Source organism: Pleurodeles waltl, chromosome 7 (genome assembly GCF_031143425.1).
Source record: "Pleurodeles waltl isolate 20211129_DDA chromosome 7, aPleWal1.hap1.20221129, whole genome shotgun sequence".
Lineage (NCBI taxonomy): Eukaryota > Metazoa > Chordata > Amphibia > Caudata > Salamandridae > Pleurodeles > Pleurodeles waltl.
This window is the reverse complement of record NC_090446.1, coordinates 572,579,312-572,595,649: the sequence shown is the minus strand read 5'-3', so window position 1 is coordinate 572,595,649 and position 16,338 is coordinate 572,579,312. Positions and strand designations below refer to the sequence as shown.

The following is a 16,338-nucleotide window of genomic DNA, read 5'->3' as shown; positions in this document are numbered from 1 at the left end:
ATACTTAGTAAAGTTAATTCCAATTCTAAAATACAAGTACACTAAAGCAAAGGGAGATTACAAATGTTAATAAATGCAAAGCCTTTATTTATGTAAAATATATAAAGTATTCACAGAAAATATAGCTAAAACCACTGGCAAAGCCAAGCGGTCCCAAAGATGAGACCTCTTAGCTTTGCCAATTCTTATTCGGAATATAATTTTGTTCTCAGGCTGAGCTGACACCTGTCTCCCCAGGGGACCCTGAACGGCACTTCAGTGGACGATATTTTCAGCAATGGGTGGACTTTAAAGTTATATGTGAGACTGCCCTTACTGGATTGTCTGTATTTATTGCAACAGGTGCAGTACAAAAGGCTCCGGGATGTGAGGGCCCACTTTACCTTAATGATGGCTGGGGAGGCCAAGAGAGCTCTACGCCAGAAGGGGCTTATGTTTATTGGTGGCTGCCAAAGAACATACTATTGAACTCAGATGCAATTAAAACAACCCCTCGAAGCCTTAACAGTTACATTCATATCAAGCAATGGTAAAACTAATAGATCTGGCCTTGGCAAAATACGCAACGGTTAATGATTTTTGTTTTTATGTTTTACTGAAAGCATGTGCCACAAAAAGAAAAATAAGAACAAAAAGAAAAGAAAAGTCACCTAAAGTGGCAACCATTTGCTTTCAATGATAATCTTTAATTTAAAAAAGTAACCAATGTTTATAATTTTAATAGCACTCTTGATTACCTCCAACAAGGATAGACACCTTTTTTATATGAATACAAATACCGGGAAAATGTGACTGTTATTGGTGTAAAGAAAATGTACAATTGCCATTGCATTTAGGGCATAGCTAAAGTTGCTGCAGCAGTTGCAGCTGAAACAGGGCAGAGCCCTGCGAGGCCTATGGAGCCCTGGTAACTGCTGTATTTTACTACTTCACCAGCAGTCAGAGGCCGTTCCCCATGCTGGTACCAGGGTGCAATGCATCCTCCTACACTACTGCTTTCCATTACTGAAACATGGAGACAAAGATTAAACACACAAGGATAATGTGGCCTTGGAGCCCAGCCACCACATAAACAACCAATATGGCAACACATCATGTACCCTTCATTCACCCCTCCTAATTAAATCCCCATGCTCATGGTCCCGCCTTCTATCTTCTGTTGCCTTGAGCTTGGCAGGGCTTTGAAGCAAGCTATAAGTGTTATACAAGCAAGCAACAAGACGTCTTTTATAAACCATCAACAGGGCCACTGGAATCATATGCAGTGCTTAATTTGTGCTGTTGTTTCCGGCACTTGTTTTTGAGGGCCGGCGCTTAGTCTTCTGCCTCAAGCATTTACTGCGAGCAAAAGACACACATGGGAAAGACGGAGGAAGACAAAAACGAAAAAGTGTCACAATGGGAGAAAGTAGAAAACTGCTAGAGTTAGCTGAAGGGGCAGGGAGCGTCTGTAAATGGATTGAAGAGGCCCGAAATGGCTTCAGGATTACGTCGCCTCAGTATTTCGTGCTCGCACGTTTAAATACAGCAGCCGCATGCTTCAGAGGAGGACTTTGGGCACCGGCACATTGTTATTTACAAATTAAGCACTGATTATATGTCATTGATAAACGAACTTATGCATCAAGGTTGATTAAATTATGTATCAGTAAAAGTTATAGTATGCAGCACATTAAGAAACAGATATAAACACAGTAAAAAAGGGAGAAAGCAAGGATGAAAAAAGCACAAAAGTGAGATAAACAGACAAGATGGGTAAGGTAGTGGAAAATAGTCAAGGTTTCTACCGATTAAGGGGCATATTTAAGAAAAGTGGTGCTGCACGCAGTGCAGCACTACTTTTCTTGCACCCCTTAGCGCCTTAAAATACGGTGCACCATGGCGGTAGTTAGGGGACTAGTGTCAAAAATGTTGACACTAATCCTGCAAAGCACCCAGAGGCCCATTGAAAGCAATGGAAGCCTCCTTTTAATGCCTGTTCTGAGCAGGCGTTAAAAGTGCCGAACAAAAATGGTGCAAGGAAATCTCTTAGATTTCCTCGTGCCATTTTTTCGGCCCCCCCTAATCGGGGAATGCCAGCTTTGCATACATTACGCCTGGCGCGGGCATAATGAGGGCAAAGGCTTACAAAGTGGCGCAATGCATGCATTGCACCACTTTGTAAATATGGGGAGGCGTTTTTGATCTTCTAACGCCACATTAGCGTTAACAAATGAAGCTAATGTGGCATTGGAATTGTGCTATGGGCGCTTAAATATGACCCTAAGTGCTGAAGGTTTCCTGTTTGGATTTTCATTACTGTGGGGCCCCTTGCTAAAAGCAGCATATGGTCAAGAGAAGTTAGGTATTCTGGCCTTAGAGGGATTCTCACAAACTATCAGCATGTAGGAAAGGGGACTGCCCGTTCACATGGCCAAGCCAGAAGCAATGGTAAATGATTGCCCTTCTGGAATTACTTTTAAAAGCAAGCAACACTGAAGTAAATGCCTTTGGGTCCCTGGGGATTAGGTCCTAATGCATTTATACCCCATATAGGATCCAAAAGAGGTGCTCTCTGAAGTGGTGGTAAAGCTGTGAGTAATATAATGTATTTATTTAGTTATTTTTAATTTACAAAGCATACTATCAAAGGTGGGCATCATGTCAAAGTAACAAATGACAGGCTTTTAACTTCTTGGAGCAGTGGACAGCAAAAAGAAAAGATAGGTTTCAAGGCTCGGCAAAATCTCAAATTGTTGTTGCTAGGATGCATCCTAAGTAGAAGCTCATTCTACGTTTGGGTGCAAAAGCTTGAAAGGACTTCCCACCACAACACTTACCCTTGGAAAATAGGACCTTAAGAAAGCACCTGCTATTAAATTGTATTGACAATATGGCTTAAGTCAGTCAGTATAACAACAATAACAGTAATATCTATTACTAAAAGTGGGACCCCTGAGCTTATTTTTTTTTTATTATTATTTTTTTGTGCAAATTAGGCACTAGTTTGTTATTAGCAAAAATGGTTCAGAACCAGCACCTCAGAAGTTCATGTAGAGTTGCAAACATTATTTGGGATAATTTAAGTTGGGCATTGATGTAGCAGCACCTTAAGCACCTGTAGATTTTTTTTTTATTTTAATAAATAATTTAATTTGTGTGCTGGTAATTTTTTGTTAATTCCAGATAATTGCTATTAGCAGAATCATGAGTAGAAAAGTCAGTTTCCAATGCTTCTTTGCCACAATTCTTAACTTATTTAGAGTTTGGCCTTCGGGCTTTACCGTCACAAACATGACGGATATCCCATCCGCTGTATTATCATTTCTTTAGGATATTATGGGATCGTAATACGGCAGACCGGATATCCATCATGTTTGTGACAGAGTGACCCCATCCTCCAAACTCTAAATCAGGCCCTAAGTTTGTGGAACCAGAGTGCCAAACTCTAACCCCATCCGCCCACCCATAAAAAATTACACAAATGATTATTAACATACAGTAGATTTAATATCTCAATTACAATCAAGTCTTTCACATCACCAGAAAGGGCAGACCTACAGCATTAGCAATGTGCAGTCGATGAGTTGGACTGATGCTACCGCTGCTTGGTGTCACAGCGGCTCCAGAGTGGAATTTCTCGTCTTTGTTGATACGCGTGGTCAGAAGCCCACAGTACACTCATCCATAAAGTAGGAAACACTACACTGTATGCATGGGCTTAGTAGTGCTTTCTACTTTATGGATGACTCCACTGTATATCTCGATGCTCTCTGTAGGGTACAAACGTTCGGTATTTTGCAATGTCCACGTCTTCTGCATCCTTGCTGCCTCCAGACATTTACGATGTTAGTCCCGAGAGGGTCAGTGCCTGTTTGGTAGAAAAACTGGCACTGCCTCACTCTGGCTCGTGGGATGCAGCGGGGTGGCTTGCACACAATATACAATATGCGGTGACACCGAAGGCAAGCTGCAAGAGAACTGGGGTTACAATGGACAAGCAAGCTTTACATTGAATTACACAAGGGTTACACAGAGGTTACACTGAAATTACACTGTATTACACAAATCTTACTTTGGCAACCACTGTGGTTACACAATAGAACACTGGACGTGTCCAATGTTTTATGCAGAGGTCTCTGCTGAATATTAGCAACATCTCGCAAAGGTTGCACTAGAATTTGTGTGACAAATAAGTTACACAATAATAAAAAAGTATTTAAACGCAGGTTTAGCTTGAGTGGGGCTACCGAGACACACATATTACCCAGAAGCTGCCCTCTAAGTACACAGTTTACACTATCATTACACTAAAGTTGCGCAGATATTTACCTGGGATTACTCCAGCATTAAAAAGAAGTTGTATCACATTTGCAGGTGGGGATATGGGTGTTAATTATGAGTTACACAATGGATGCAAAAGGGTTTTAAAAAATGTCATAGTGGAATTTCACGAGGGTAACATGCAGGTCACAGTGATAAAAGGTTTGCTGGGAAATTGCTCAAGGGTAACGTGCAAGTCACAATGAAACCGGGGTTATATTGGAGTTAAACAATGGTAGCATGCTTGTTACAATGAAACCGGGGTTATACAGCAATTGCAGGAGGGTAACATGCATTTTACAATGAAACCAGGGTTACAGTTGAATTCCACAAGAGTAGCATGCTGGTTACAATGAAACCGGGGTTATATAGTAATTACACGAGGGTAACATGCTGGTTACAGTGAAACGGGGGTTATATAGGAATTACAAGAGGGTAACATGCAGGTTACAATGAAACTAGAGGTACACTTGAATTACACAAGAGTAGCATGCTGGTTACAATGAAACCGGGGTTATATTGTAATTAAACAATGGTGGCATGCTGGTTAAAATGAAACCAGGGTTATACAGGAATTACAGGAGGGTAACATGCTGGTTACAGTGAAGCGGGGGCTATATAAGAATTACAAGAGGGTAACATGCAGGTTACAATGAAACTAGGGGGACACTTGAATTACACAAGGGTAACATGCAGGTCACAATGGAACTTGGGTTATCCTGAAATTACATGAGGGCAGCATGCTGGTTACAATGAAACCAGGATTATGTAGTAATTACACGAGGGTTACATGCAGGTCACAATGGAACTGGCGTTATTCTGGAATTACATGAGGGTAGCATGCTGGTTACAATGAAACTAGGTTTACTGTGAAATTGCTGATGGGTAACATGCTGGTCACAATGCAACCGGGGTGAAACAGGAATTGCACAAAGGTAAACTGGAATTACGCAAGGGTAACATGCAAGTTATTCCACAATCACAACAAATTTACAGTTTGCTCTATAATTTCATCATGACCATACCAAAGGTATGCTAGCATGGCATCATGCATACACACAATATTTTAGGATTATAGGCATCACATCAGAATTACACATGGGCTACGCCAAGATCGTTGCACTGGGATACTCTTAGATCATGTTATTAATAAAAAAAGATTGTGATGATATTGAACTTCTGTCAAGGTTATTCTAATGTTAGATTTTCAATGAACGAGTTGTATACTGTAAGTGCCACTGCACAATGTTAAATATCATAGTGTGAACACACTAGAGTTTGACAATAGTGACATTCCACTACTTCAAGGTTGCAAAGGAAATGAAATAGGTTAGCACAGAATTACAAGAAATACCTTGAGGTTAAACTGTGCAAAATATACACTGAACCTAAACTGAATAAGCATACAACCGATACACTGTAGACCAGTGGTTCCCAACCTGTGGTGCGGGGACCGCTGGGGGACCGCAGAGCCTCCTCAGGGGGTCGGTGACTGCTTAGAAAATGTAATACACTTAAAAGATTAGGTCTCCAGCTTTCAGTAAAGACTCACTGGGGGGGGGCCCGGATTCTAATATTGATTCAGTGGGGGGCCCGGGTTCCAGTACTGATAAAGTGGGGGTTCACAGAAGTCAAAAGGTTGGGAACCACTGCTGTAGACTACTTACCAGCGATACACTGTCTGGTGCTGAAACAATTCATACTGCAGATCCACTGTGCAGTGCTGAACTGTGCTGGAGTTATTCTGTAAATAAAGTTCAGCCATAACAAGTTTAGTCACACAAGAGTCATGATGTAGTAACAACTTGGGCACGGTAAAATACTGTCCCGAAATGTATCTGTTAAAACCAAACCTTACTGTATGCTGGCAATGAAAAGAATGTTACGTGCTATTTCGTGAGTTGTATGGTGTGTCTGTGTGACGTGCGTTATGTATGTAGTGCACTGTAGTGCCTGTGTCACAATACTGCGTTATGTGGTATATGTTATATGAAAACGTATACTGTGATGCTGGGATATGCTTTAGCCACTCACTGTGATGTATTGCGCATCACTCGACTAGGCTGCAATTATTCAGTTATTACACTGCACATATATAATGATACACTGAAACAGATTGGCGTTGTCTGGTTTTGCATTACTCAGGAAATCTATGGGTCACACTAAAGTGGCACTGTGCTCTGCTGAGCTCAATCGAGTGAAGTGTAACAGTAATGTGCTATTTAGAATTGAATCACACTGCATGTACATTCTGCAGTACAGAGCAGTACTAGTGTTACACACTACGGGCATGAGTTAGAGATTGGCAGACAGGCTTCTCAGCCTCAGGCGTGGTGCAGTACCCTGTCTGCCAAACTGATGGTCTGCCTGCCCTATTCAGAGTCTGGAGGATTGTCATGCTTCTGACAACGGGGCCTCCAATAGCACCTCTGCCTGAGAGTGTACACCCATGGCCCAACAGAGCTGGGTCCTTAGCGTCGGTACATCAGACCGCCTGCTTTATTTAGAGTGAGTAGTCAGACATTGTTTTCCTTTTTAGAATCACCTGGAGAGTTATATGCATAGAGGCTGTCATACTTCATGTGGACGCTCACCAAACTTCTTTGTTTGGGAGTTTGTTTTTGCAAAGAAACCAAGAAGTTTGGTGAGCAGCAGCATGAACCATGGTGGTCATGCATCAAGCTTTCTGTGTGTTTAGAGGCCCAGAGATCACTGCAGAGCTAGCAGAGATCTCCAAATGTAGTGGGCGTTAGTCTAGCCACGGTGGTGGAGAAAAGACCTCCTCCACTCTGATGGAGGACAGGCCTCTTCCAAAGTCTAAATCAGGCCCCAATTCCAGTGCACATTAGATGTGCAGTACTGAATAACACAGGTGTGAAACTCTCTATGGTGCACTGCTGTACTAAACTGGAATAACTTTGCACGTACGAGATTAGTAAATCAGACTGGGAAGAGTGCAGAGATTAGCTGAGCTGTGTTTAGTGCATGGTTAGTGAGCCCCACAGCCTGGCTAGGCACTCATGTTCCTGATACAGAGGAGTCCTCTTGCCTGATGAGCCCTCCTGGCCACAGTTTTATGGGCGCCATCTTGGTGCTGAAATCCACTTTTTCAAAATGGAGGATCTGGGGCGGCCCTTTTGTCGTACCTGTTCAATCAAGAAAGAAAAATGTCATTAGTAGAACATCCAGTTTTTGTTACACATCAAAAACAACCATTCAATCATGAATTAAGCAGCAACGGAAAGCTTGTTAATTAGAAACAAGTAGGAAATATGAAACAATAACATGTTGGTAATCCACAGTGATAAAAAGGCAAAATATTAATATCAAGACAGAAAAACATGACATCATCATGAAAAGAAGATTTATATGATGATCCTGAGAAGGAGGTGTTTTAGCCAAATCAGTCTTGAATGGCTGTTTCTGTATGTTAACATTAAGTAACGGCAGTTAAACCTCCAGTAATAAAATATTGAACCGGAGTTTAAAAGTATATTACAACCCACCCAGCCTGCCCCTCTTTACATATAGGTTCCAATGTGGTATCCAGCTTTACCCAGTGCTCTCTGAATACAATTACTCCTCTCCCAGTCAGATTTGCCCTCTAGTTGGAACAGAACTGGAGATCTTCATTTTACTGGAAATCGAGAGTGGAGGTGTTGCACTAGAACAACCCTCTTTCTCTGTCTTCCTCCCCAGTGCTTAATTTGTAAATTAAGAGGTGTCGGTGCTCAAAGCCCTTCTCTTTAACACGAGGCTGCTGTAATTAAATCTGCCAGCACTGAATACTGAGGCAGCGTAATACTGAGCCATCTCGGGCCTCTTCAATCCATTTACGGCCACCCCTGCCCCTTCAGTTCATCCTGCAACTTTCTACTTTCTCCCTTTATGACCTTTTTTAGTTTTTCTTTTTTCCGTCTTTCACATATGTGTTTTTGCTCGCAGCAAATGCTTGATGCATAAGAATAAGCCCCGGCCCTCACAAATAAGTGCCGGTGCTCAGCACCGGAATCAACAAGCACAAATTAAGCACTGTTCCTCCCGCAATCTCTGTTTACCTTGTGGATTTGTTTGCTATCCTTTGAGTTTTTGGAGAGAATGGATTCATTTTGCTGGTAGGGGCAACCTTGACCTGGATGTGATCTCAGCTTCCGTGGCCTCGCTCATTATTTAATTTTTTTGTATGAGTGTGCCCCCTCTCCCGTGTCCAATTATTTCTTTACACAGTTATTAAAAACATTGAACATGATCCTGTCCAGTGCAAGGCCCTTCCTAAAAGTTGACCTTTCATTGTTGCAACCTTTATTCCTACCCTCAGAAAAGCAATCCGCCAGATCAAATGAGGTGGTCACATGCGCTTGCACATTTATCGGTATATTTACAAGCCGCGACCCCCACCTTGTGCCGCCCTAGTGTCATTTTTTTATGCTAAGGCGGCATTAAGGAGGCCATTCCCCACGCCATATTTACAAAGTGGCACAATGGAAGCATTGACCCACTTTGTTACCCCTTGTGCCACTTTATGCCTGCGCCAGGCATAATGTATGCAAAGAGGTGTTCTCCTTCAGCAGGGCCAGAAAAAATGGCACAGTGAAATTTACAAGATTTCACTGCGTCATTTTTTCCATGATTTTTAATGCCCGCGCAAGGCAGGCTTTAAAGTGCCATTCCTGTATTGGCCTATGGGCCTCACTGTGCTTTTGCTGCACTAGCACCAACATTTTTTAAGCTAGTGCAGCGAAGCACCACAACAGCGCCAAAAATGTTGACGCTGTTGTGGTAATGACCACCATGGTGCACTGTATTGTTAATACGGCGGAACCATGGTGTCATTAGGGGGGCACAAGAAAAGTGGCACATCGGGACCGATGTGCTACTTTCTTATAAATATGCACCTTATAATCTTTTGTCATTTTACTCCATCTAGGAAATGTGTTTCCACGTGCAGAAACCAAATCCCCCTGCACATTTCTAGTTATTATGAGGGCGTTTGAGTGTTTTTAACACCACCTTTGCCTACTAAATCAGAAACAAAATTGGAACACTACACACTGTAAATTCCTGCCTGAGTCCTGCAGATTTCTGGTTTAAGCGATTCACTAAATTCCCAAGGGTAAGAAGGAAAATCTGCAAAATTTGTAGATTCCTACAGTCACTCCTCCTGCCCTAAACTTAGTGGGAAACAATGTTCCATTTCGAGATCACCGCTCATTTACTCATCTTTAGAAGATGGGACTTTTAGGTATTTTCACACATTATATTCACACTTACTCCACCTTTCTGCAAACCCTCTCCACCTTACTCCGCTAGCGTACCTACGCAAACTGAGTGTAAATATCCATTGGCTAAGCGTGTGAATACCCATAAGTTTAGGTCTATGTGAGTGTTCACCAGCTTTCCAATGGCAATCTTCTAGTCCTTTTGTGTAAACAGTACTCACGCTCTTACGCATCTACTTCAAACTGTAGACACTTCTGCTTAGTAGCAAGTTCCAACTGTGGGTGGTAACGACGGAAAATCTTGATTGTGTGATTCAAAATTAGATATTTATACCCACAGATGCAGATTTTCTTCACATTAGGAGTAGCCAGGCGGGAAAGAAAGGGTTTTAGGTTAGGCCCTAAATGTATCTGAGCAAACTGAGTGTAAAACACAATCAGGGAAATTTGTTAATATTCACTAATTTAAGAATTTATGGTTGCTTGTCCAGATTTCCCAATTACCACCTCCTGCTCCACATCCCAACACCTATTCTTCCACCCTTAATCAGAAACTCTACACTGCCTACAATTCACAATACTTACTGATATTCCATAGCCGTGTATTCCATCGAACGGACTAACTGCATGAAAAAATCGGTGAAACAAAATTGGTAATGTTCTCAGTATTTGTACGGAGAGCTTTGTAGTCCTTCCTTGTTCTGGGCGCCCCTCCTGACCACTTCTGGGGTTTCCATTCACTGGTGTTGTTTAGAAAAGAAGATGGCACGTTTTGCCCACCTAGGTGGTACTTGGGTGGAATAAAAGTGTTCGTAATTGGGACCAGGCCACTAGGCCTAACTTCGGGGCATATTTATACTCTGTTTGCGCCGGAATTGCGTAGTTTTTTTTTACGCAAATCCGACGCAAAGCTAACTCCATATTTATACTTTGGCGTTAGACCCGTCTAGCGCCAAAGATCTTGGAGTTTGCGTCATTTTTTAGCGTGGACACCTACCTTGCGTTAATGATATGCAAGGTAGGCGTTCCCGTCTAAAAAGTGACTCCAAGGCATGTGCGCCTTATTTAAACTCCCGTGCAAAAATGGCGCACGGGAGTGGGCGGGTCAAAAAAAATGATGTCCAGCAGCTTTTGCGTCATTTCTTAACGCCTGGTCAGGGCAGGCGTTAAGGGACCTGTGGGCTCGGAAGGAGCCCAGAGGTGCCCTCCCATGCCCCCAGGGACACCCCCTGCCACCCTTGCCCACCCCAGGAGGACTCCCAAGGATGGAGGGACCCATCCCAGGGAATTTAAGGTAAGTTCAGGTAAGTATTTTTTTTTAATTTTATTGTGGCATAGGGGGGCCTGATTTGTGCCCCCCTACATGCCACTATGCCCAATGACCATGCCCAGGGGACAGAAGTCCCCTGGGCATGGCCATTGGGCAAGGGGGCATGACTCCTGTATTTGCTAAAACAGGAGTCATGTCAATGGAGGGTGGGAGTAAAAAAAAATGGCGCAACTCGGGTTGAGGCAGATTTTTTGCCTCAGACCGACTTGCCCCATTTTTTGACGCCCAAGCTCCATTTTCCCCTACGCCGGCGCTGGCTGGTGTGGGTCATTTTTTTTTACGCACACCAGTCAGCTCCGCCGGCTAACGTCATTCCATAAATAAGGCGCCCGCATGGCGCTTTGGAATGGCGATAGCCGGCGTTAACATTTTTGACGCACAACTGCGTTGGTGCAGTTGAGCGTCAAAAAGTATAAATATGGCCCTTCGTATCTCTACGAGTATTCCATAAAAGAAAAAAAAACATTTTCGAGCGTCTACATGTCCTGTTTTCGTTACGAATTTGCACTACTGCGGCGTCTAGGTTCCCGAAGAGTTTTAGCTGCAATTTTCCTAACAGCCAGAGAGTGGGAGTATTGCTCCATGAATCGAAATAAGTTCGTCAATGGCAAATTTCTTCTTCTCCAGCTTTCGAAAGTTGAGTGCGAAAAACGTAATCAGCTTGCCAATTAAAATTAATTTCGGCTCGTAAATTCCCAAAGAACATTTGAGCAATATTCATAATTTCGGCTGTACTTTCAGCAAAATAAAATGGCTATACTCTTTTTTCACCACAAGTAGCACGAAATCGAAAGTGACTTGTATTACATTTTGACCGACGAATAATCCCACCGATTTGAAGCTCTATATAACACGTGCATGTTAGCAAAGTCAACTTTTCAAATATTTTAACTTTTCAAAAGATTTGAGAATATTTTTTAATGAAGAATAATTCTAGTCCTTTTAAAAGTTGGGCTTTTTGTTTAAAACATTCACTCATCCTTGCGTGTGAAGGATAACTTCAAACTCCACGCTAGCTCAAAAAACAAAAGCGTAGGCTCAGGCGGTTTTACTTAGATGGATGCAAATTGTATATGGATGATAGTTTTAGGTATTTCCGCACCTTGCAGTACCCTTGCTCGAATAATAATGAACTGAATTACTGCACTGTATTCTAGATTTATATAACGCTCACTACAGCTGACGAGCTATCGAAGCGCTGTTCGGATTGGTAGCACGCTATCCAGTGGTGACCAGAGCTAATTTCTGGTGCGAACTGTAATTGCCAAAGACGATTTGAAAAGAGGGGCGGGCCTGCCATTTGTAAAATTCAGCCAAAACTACAGAAAGTATCGGAGAAATAAAGGCCCGTATTTATACTCCGTTTGCGCCGAATTAGCGTCGTTTTTTTCGACGCAAATTCGGCGCAAAACTAACGCCATATTTATACTTTGGCGTTAGACGCGTCTAGCGCCAAAGTATGGGCAAATAGCGTCATTTTTTTGCGTGAACGCCTTCCTTGCGTTAATGAGATGCAAGGAAGGCGTTCCCGTCTAAAAAAATGACGGCGACGCAAATGCGTCGTATTTATACTCCCGGGCAAAAATCACGCCCGGGAGTTGGCGGGTCAAAAAACCCCGCATTTGCGCCACTATTTAACGCCTGGGTCAGGGTAGGCGTTAAGGGGCCTGTGGGCTCAAAATGAGCCCACAGGTGCCCTCCCCTGCCCCCAGGGACACCCCTGCCACCCCTGCCCACCCCAGGAGGACACCCAAGGATGGAGGGACCCACCCCAGGGACATTCAGGTAAGTTCAGGTAAGTATAATTTTTTATATTTTTTAATTTTTTTTGGTGGCATAGGGGGGCCTTATTTGTGCCCCCCTACATGCCACTATGCCCAATGACCATGCCCAGGGGACATAAGTCCCCTGGGCATGGCCATTGGGCAAGGGGGCATGACTCCTGTCTTTACTAAGACAGGAGTCATTTAAATGGCGTCTGGGCGTCGAAAAAAATGGCGCAAATCGGGTTGAGGCGATTTTTTTGCCTCAACCTGACTTGCCCCATTTTAAGACGCCCTAACGCCATTTTCCCCCTACGCCGGCGCTGCCTGGTCTACGTGGTTTTTTTCCACGCACACCAGGCAGCGCCGGTCTGCTAGCGCCGACTAACGCCATTCCATAAATACGGCGCCCGCATGGCGCTTCAGAATGGCGTTAGACGGCGCTAAATTTTTTGACGCTAAACTGCGTTAGCGCAGTTTAGCGTCAAAAAGTATATATATGGGCCAAAATGTCCAGCTTTTCATCCAGCAACAAACAGCGCTTAGTGTGCGCCGCTGGTTTCAGGTGGGTGGAATTGGAAACCATTTTTGGAGACCGCGATTTATAATTTTTTCAACTGACTTTGACTCAGAGAAAGAGAGAAATGCAGAAAAGCGAGACAGAGGAACAGAAAGAAAGGAAAGGTAGAAATACAGTTACAAATCGACAAAGCAGAGATAAAAATTCAGAAAGTCTGAAATCAGGAGCCAGAAAGGGTGGCGTGGTGGGCGAAAGGGGCAGTAACTGTGGCGTCACACCTACTGGCTTTTTTTGTAGTTGTTGCAAATTAAGCACTGCCCGTGGAGCATATCGGTAGTCTAGTGTGCAGAGATGTGAAAAGGCTCCTGGCCTCGAAAGGTGCTGCAGATTCTAGCAAGATTAAAAGGTTACGCAAAATGGAACACTAGTCCTTACAGTGGTATATACAACCCAGTCTACCTCTGGCGAGGCCATCACAGTGGCCATGGGGCCACGAAAATAACACATTCTCAAAGACAGTTGTAAACATGCACCTGAAGTTCTACGAAAGTGCGGGGGCGCAGATTCACAACTTTAAGGAATTCGCAAAAGAACGCCTTGAAACCTGCAACATATCACCATGGAAATCCAATGTTGGGGTCATTCCATGCAATATCCCTGTAAAGGCATTTACTCCTGCCGTTGTTACGAGTAAATCTTTCATCGTTCCCAGGACCGGAAAGTGTAAGAGAAGAAACTGTAAATACCCACAAATGTGTAAATGTGTTGTGGCCAGAGACGGAAGGTATCCCAGCCCTGAAACATGCACCCGCGGCAGTTGACAGGGGTTTCCTGACAAACATCTGTGCATGAAGGGATCATATCATAAGCGCAAAAACAGCTTTTCAGAATTCCAAAGGTGGCTTTGCGTCCGTGTAAAGGGCTACTTGGCTTATGAAACCCAATTTACTCATGCGTTTATCTTTGTGAATTGGGCCTTCGGGGTCAGAAAAGAGGGCTCGTGTGAGTGTAACGAGTGCTGAAGCACAATCCACAAGAATGCACGCGGCTCTCGAGGGGTAAGAAATGTTCAGACTGTTTGTGACGCACTCCAATATGCCTATGTGCGGAACAAAGTAAACAACAAACGTAAGCGTTTTCTGGAGATTTTTTTTCTTCTGCAGAGTTCGATATAAGGAAGGAGAACCAATTCTGAAAAATCCAGCACTGCATCAACTTCAATTGCACGGAAATTCGCTTTCAGGAGAAAAAAATCTGCCCAATTCGTGGTACAGGCTTGAGTCGACATTTGTTTTATGTATAGTTTTTTAAAACCTTATTTAGTGACGTATTCTGAGCGCTTTTTGCTGATATTATATTATAAATATATCCAATTAAGCAGCAGGCTTGGACTGAAATGCAAGGACGTGTACGTAAATGTAAGTTTAATTATTCTAAAATAATGGGGGGTAAGGGAGATGACAAAATGGTAAAAATACTAATTATTATTATGAGATTCTTGTTGAAGCTGTCAACTGATATCTAACGCATTAGGTTAATGAACCTGTTGCTGAGATGGGTGTTCATCACATGGCAAGTTTCAAGATAAGAAGTGAAACGCCCACTCTATGGTCATCATTATGAGTGGCCTCTTACGTTTGATGATAGGGTTGGAGCGGAGTCAGTCACATGCCAGGCAAGTGCATCTGAAAAGGCGGTGGGGCAGTTAGTTGCGTGCGAGGTATGTGCATCTCAAAGGCTGTTAGGGCTGGGACAGACTCAGTTAGCTCTCAGGCCTGTGCCTCTAAATGGCCAGGATGACTAAGGCCTTCCGTCACGAGCCTGTACCCTGCGGATGTTACAGGCCAATAGTGCTGGGGAAGAGTCAGTTATGTGCCAGAAGGATGAGAGCCGGACCAGGAAGGTCGAAGAAGTCCTGACAGGGCACCTAAAATCCGTTAAACCACTAGTATTTTAGTTTACAGAACTCCTAAATGATGTAACCCAAACCTATATTTTTACGAATATCTCTTCTTCGCAACAGTGCCAATGACAACTGAGGTAAAGTTCTGTGTCTCGCTGCAGGCGACACATTCGAGTTGCAGTAAGATAAAACAGGGAATTAACGCACGTACAATAGTGACCTGTTTGTAACATACAGACCTAGTACGTGAATGATTCGTATTCAGCCCTAGCGAAGTTTAGAGGCACAGGTCTGCAAAAAATTCCCCTAATTTCTCAACATAAATCAGCCTGCTTCTGCGCGCAGTTAGGCCAGATAGGAAACTGTGGACTTCAAAAAAGCGTGCAACGCAGCCAGCCTAGAAATAAGACACGGGCTTTACTTAGTCGTCCTAAGACTCCATATTGATAGAAATAGCGAAATTATAAATTACTTCCACTTGCATTCGAACATAGGCCATGCAGGTTACACAAAGCCTCCTACGGTAGGCCCTCAACAGACTAGCTATAAAACTAGAACATTCTAGAAACAATTTTTTCACTTCTGGAACTTTGTTAGTCTCATATATGGAATGTTCCAGAAGGGAGTCACAGTTGAATCACATGGGCAGGCCGTGAAACCTTACCAGTTCCCGATTTCTTCCTTTTCAGCAAGCGCGTGACATGGTATCTTCGACTGGCGGAGTGGGTGGTTGGCTTCCACCAGTCCAGGCTCCACGGCTTCAATGAGTCCCGGGACAGTTCTGGTGTCGGGGCGTTCTTTGGTGTCCACTCTGGAAAGGTCGCTCCTGCTGGACGACATGTTACTTTCTTGAGTCCTAGCCTTGGGTGCGTCTGGGCTGTGGCTCTGGTGCATCAGCCGCGCTGGGGTGGCACTGGCCGATCCAGAAGGCGGAGATGGGCTGGGGCAGTGGTGCTCACTCGGTTGGTCGGTCTCCCAGCGCTAGAAAGTGCGGAGTCAGAGAAGAAGAGGAAGATATGAGCGGAGGTCTCCCAATATAAGGGCAGTGATGGCACCCCGCCCCTAGCAGTGACACCACCACCACTTCCCCACCCACTGGTTTCCCTCCAACCGAACCAGCCTGGATCACATGAGTGCTAACCACAGGAAGCAGGTGGGAGGTGGAGGTCGCGGGGTGCTGGCCTGCCCAGAAGCTTCCAGTAAAGACAGCACCTAGAGGCTCTTCTGGTAGGCCTGAGATCTCACGGTGGCCCACAGGGGGGGGCGGGGGTAGGGGGAGCAGCAGGTCTAAATCTCACCAG

General features: G+C 43.9%; 1 long non-coding RNA gene across 1 annotated transcript; it reads right to left on the bottom strand.

Moving 5' to 3' along the window:
- Nucleotides 1-3,467: 3,467 nt before the first annotated feature.
- On the bottom strand, nt 3,468-16,023 carry LOC138304373 (uncharacterized). The gene is made up of 2 exons (XR_011205553.1): nt 15,702-16,023; nt 3,468-7,448 (listed from the first exon to the last, which is right to left on the bottom strand). It is a non-coding gene; the product is annotated as an uncharacterized lncRNA (long non-coding RNA).
- Between the last annotated feature and the right edge of the window lie 315 nt (nt 16,024-16,338).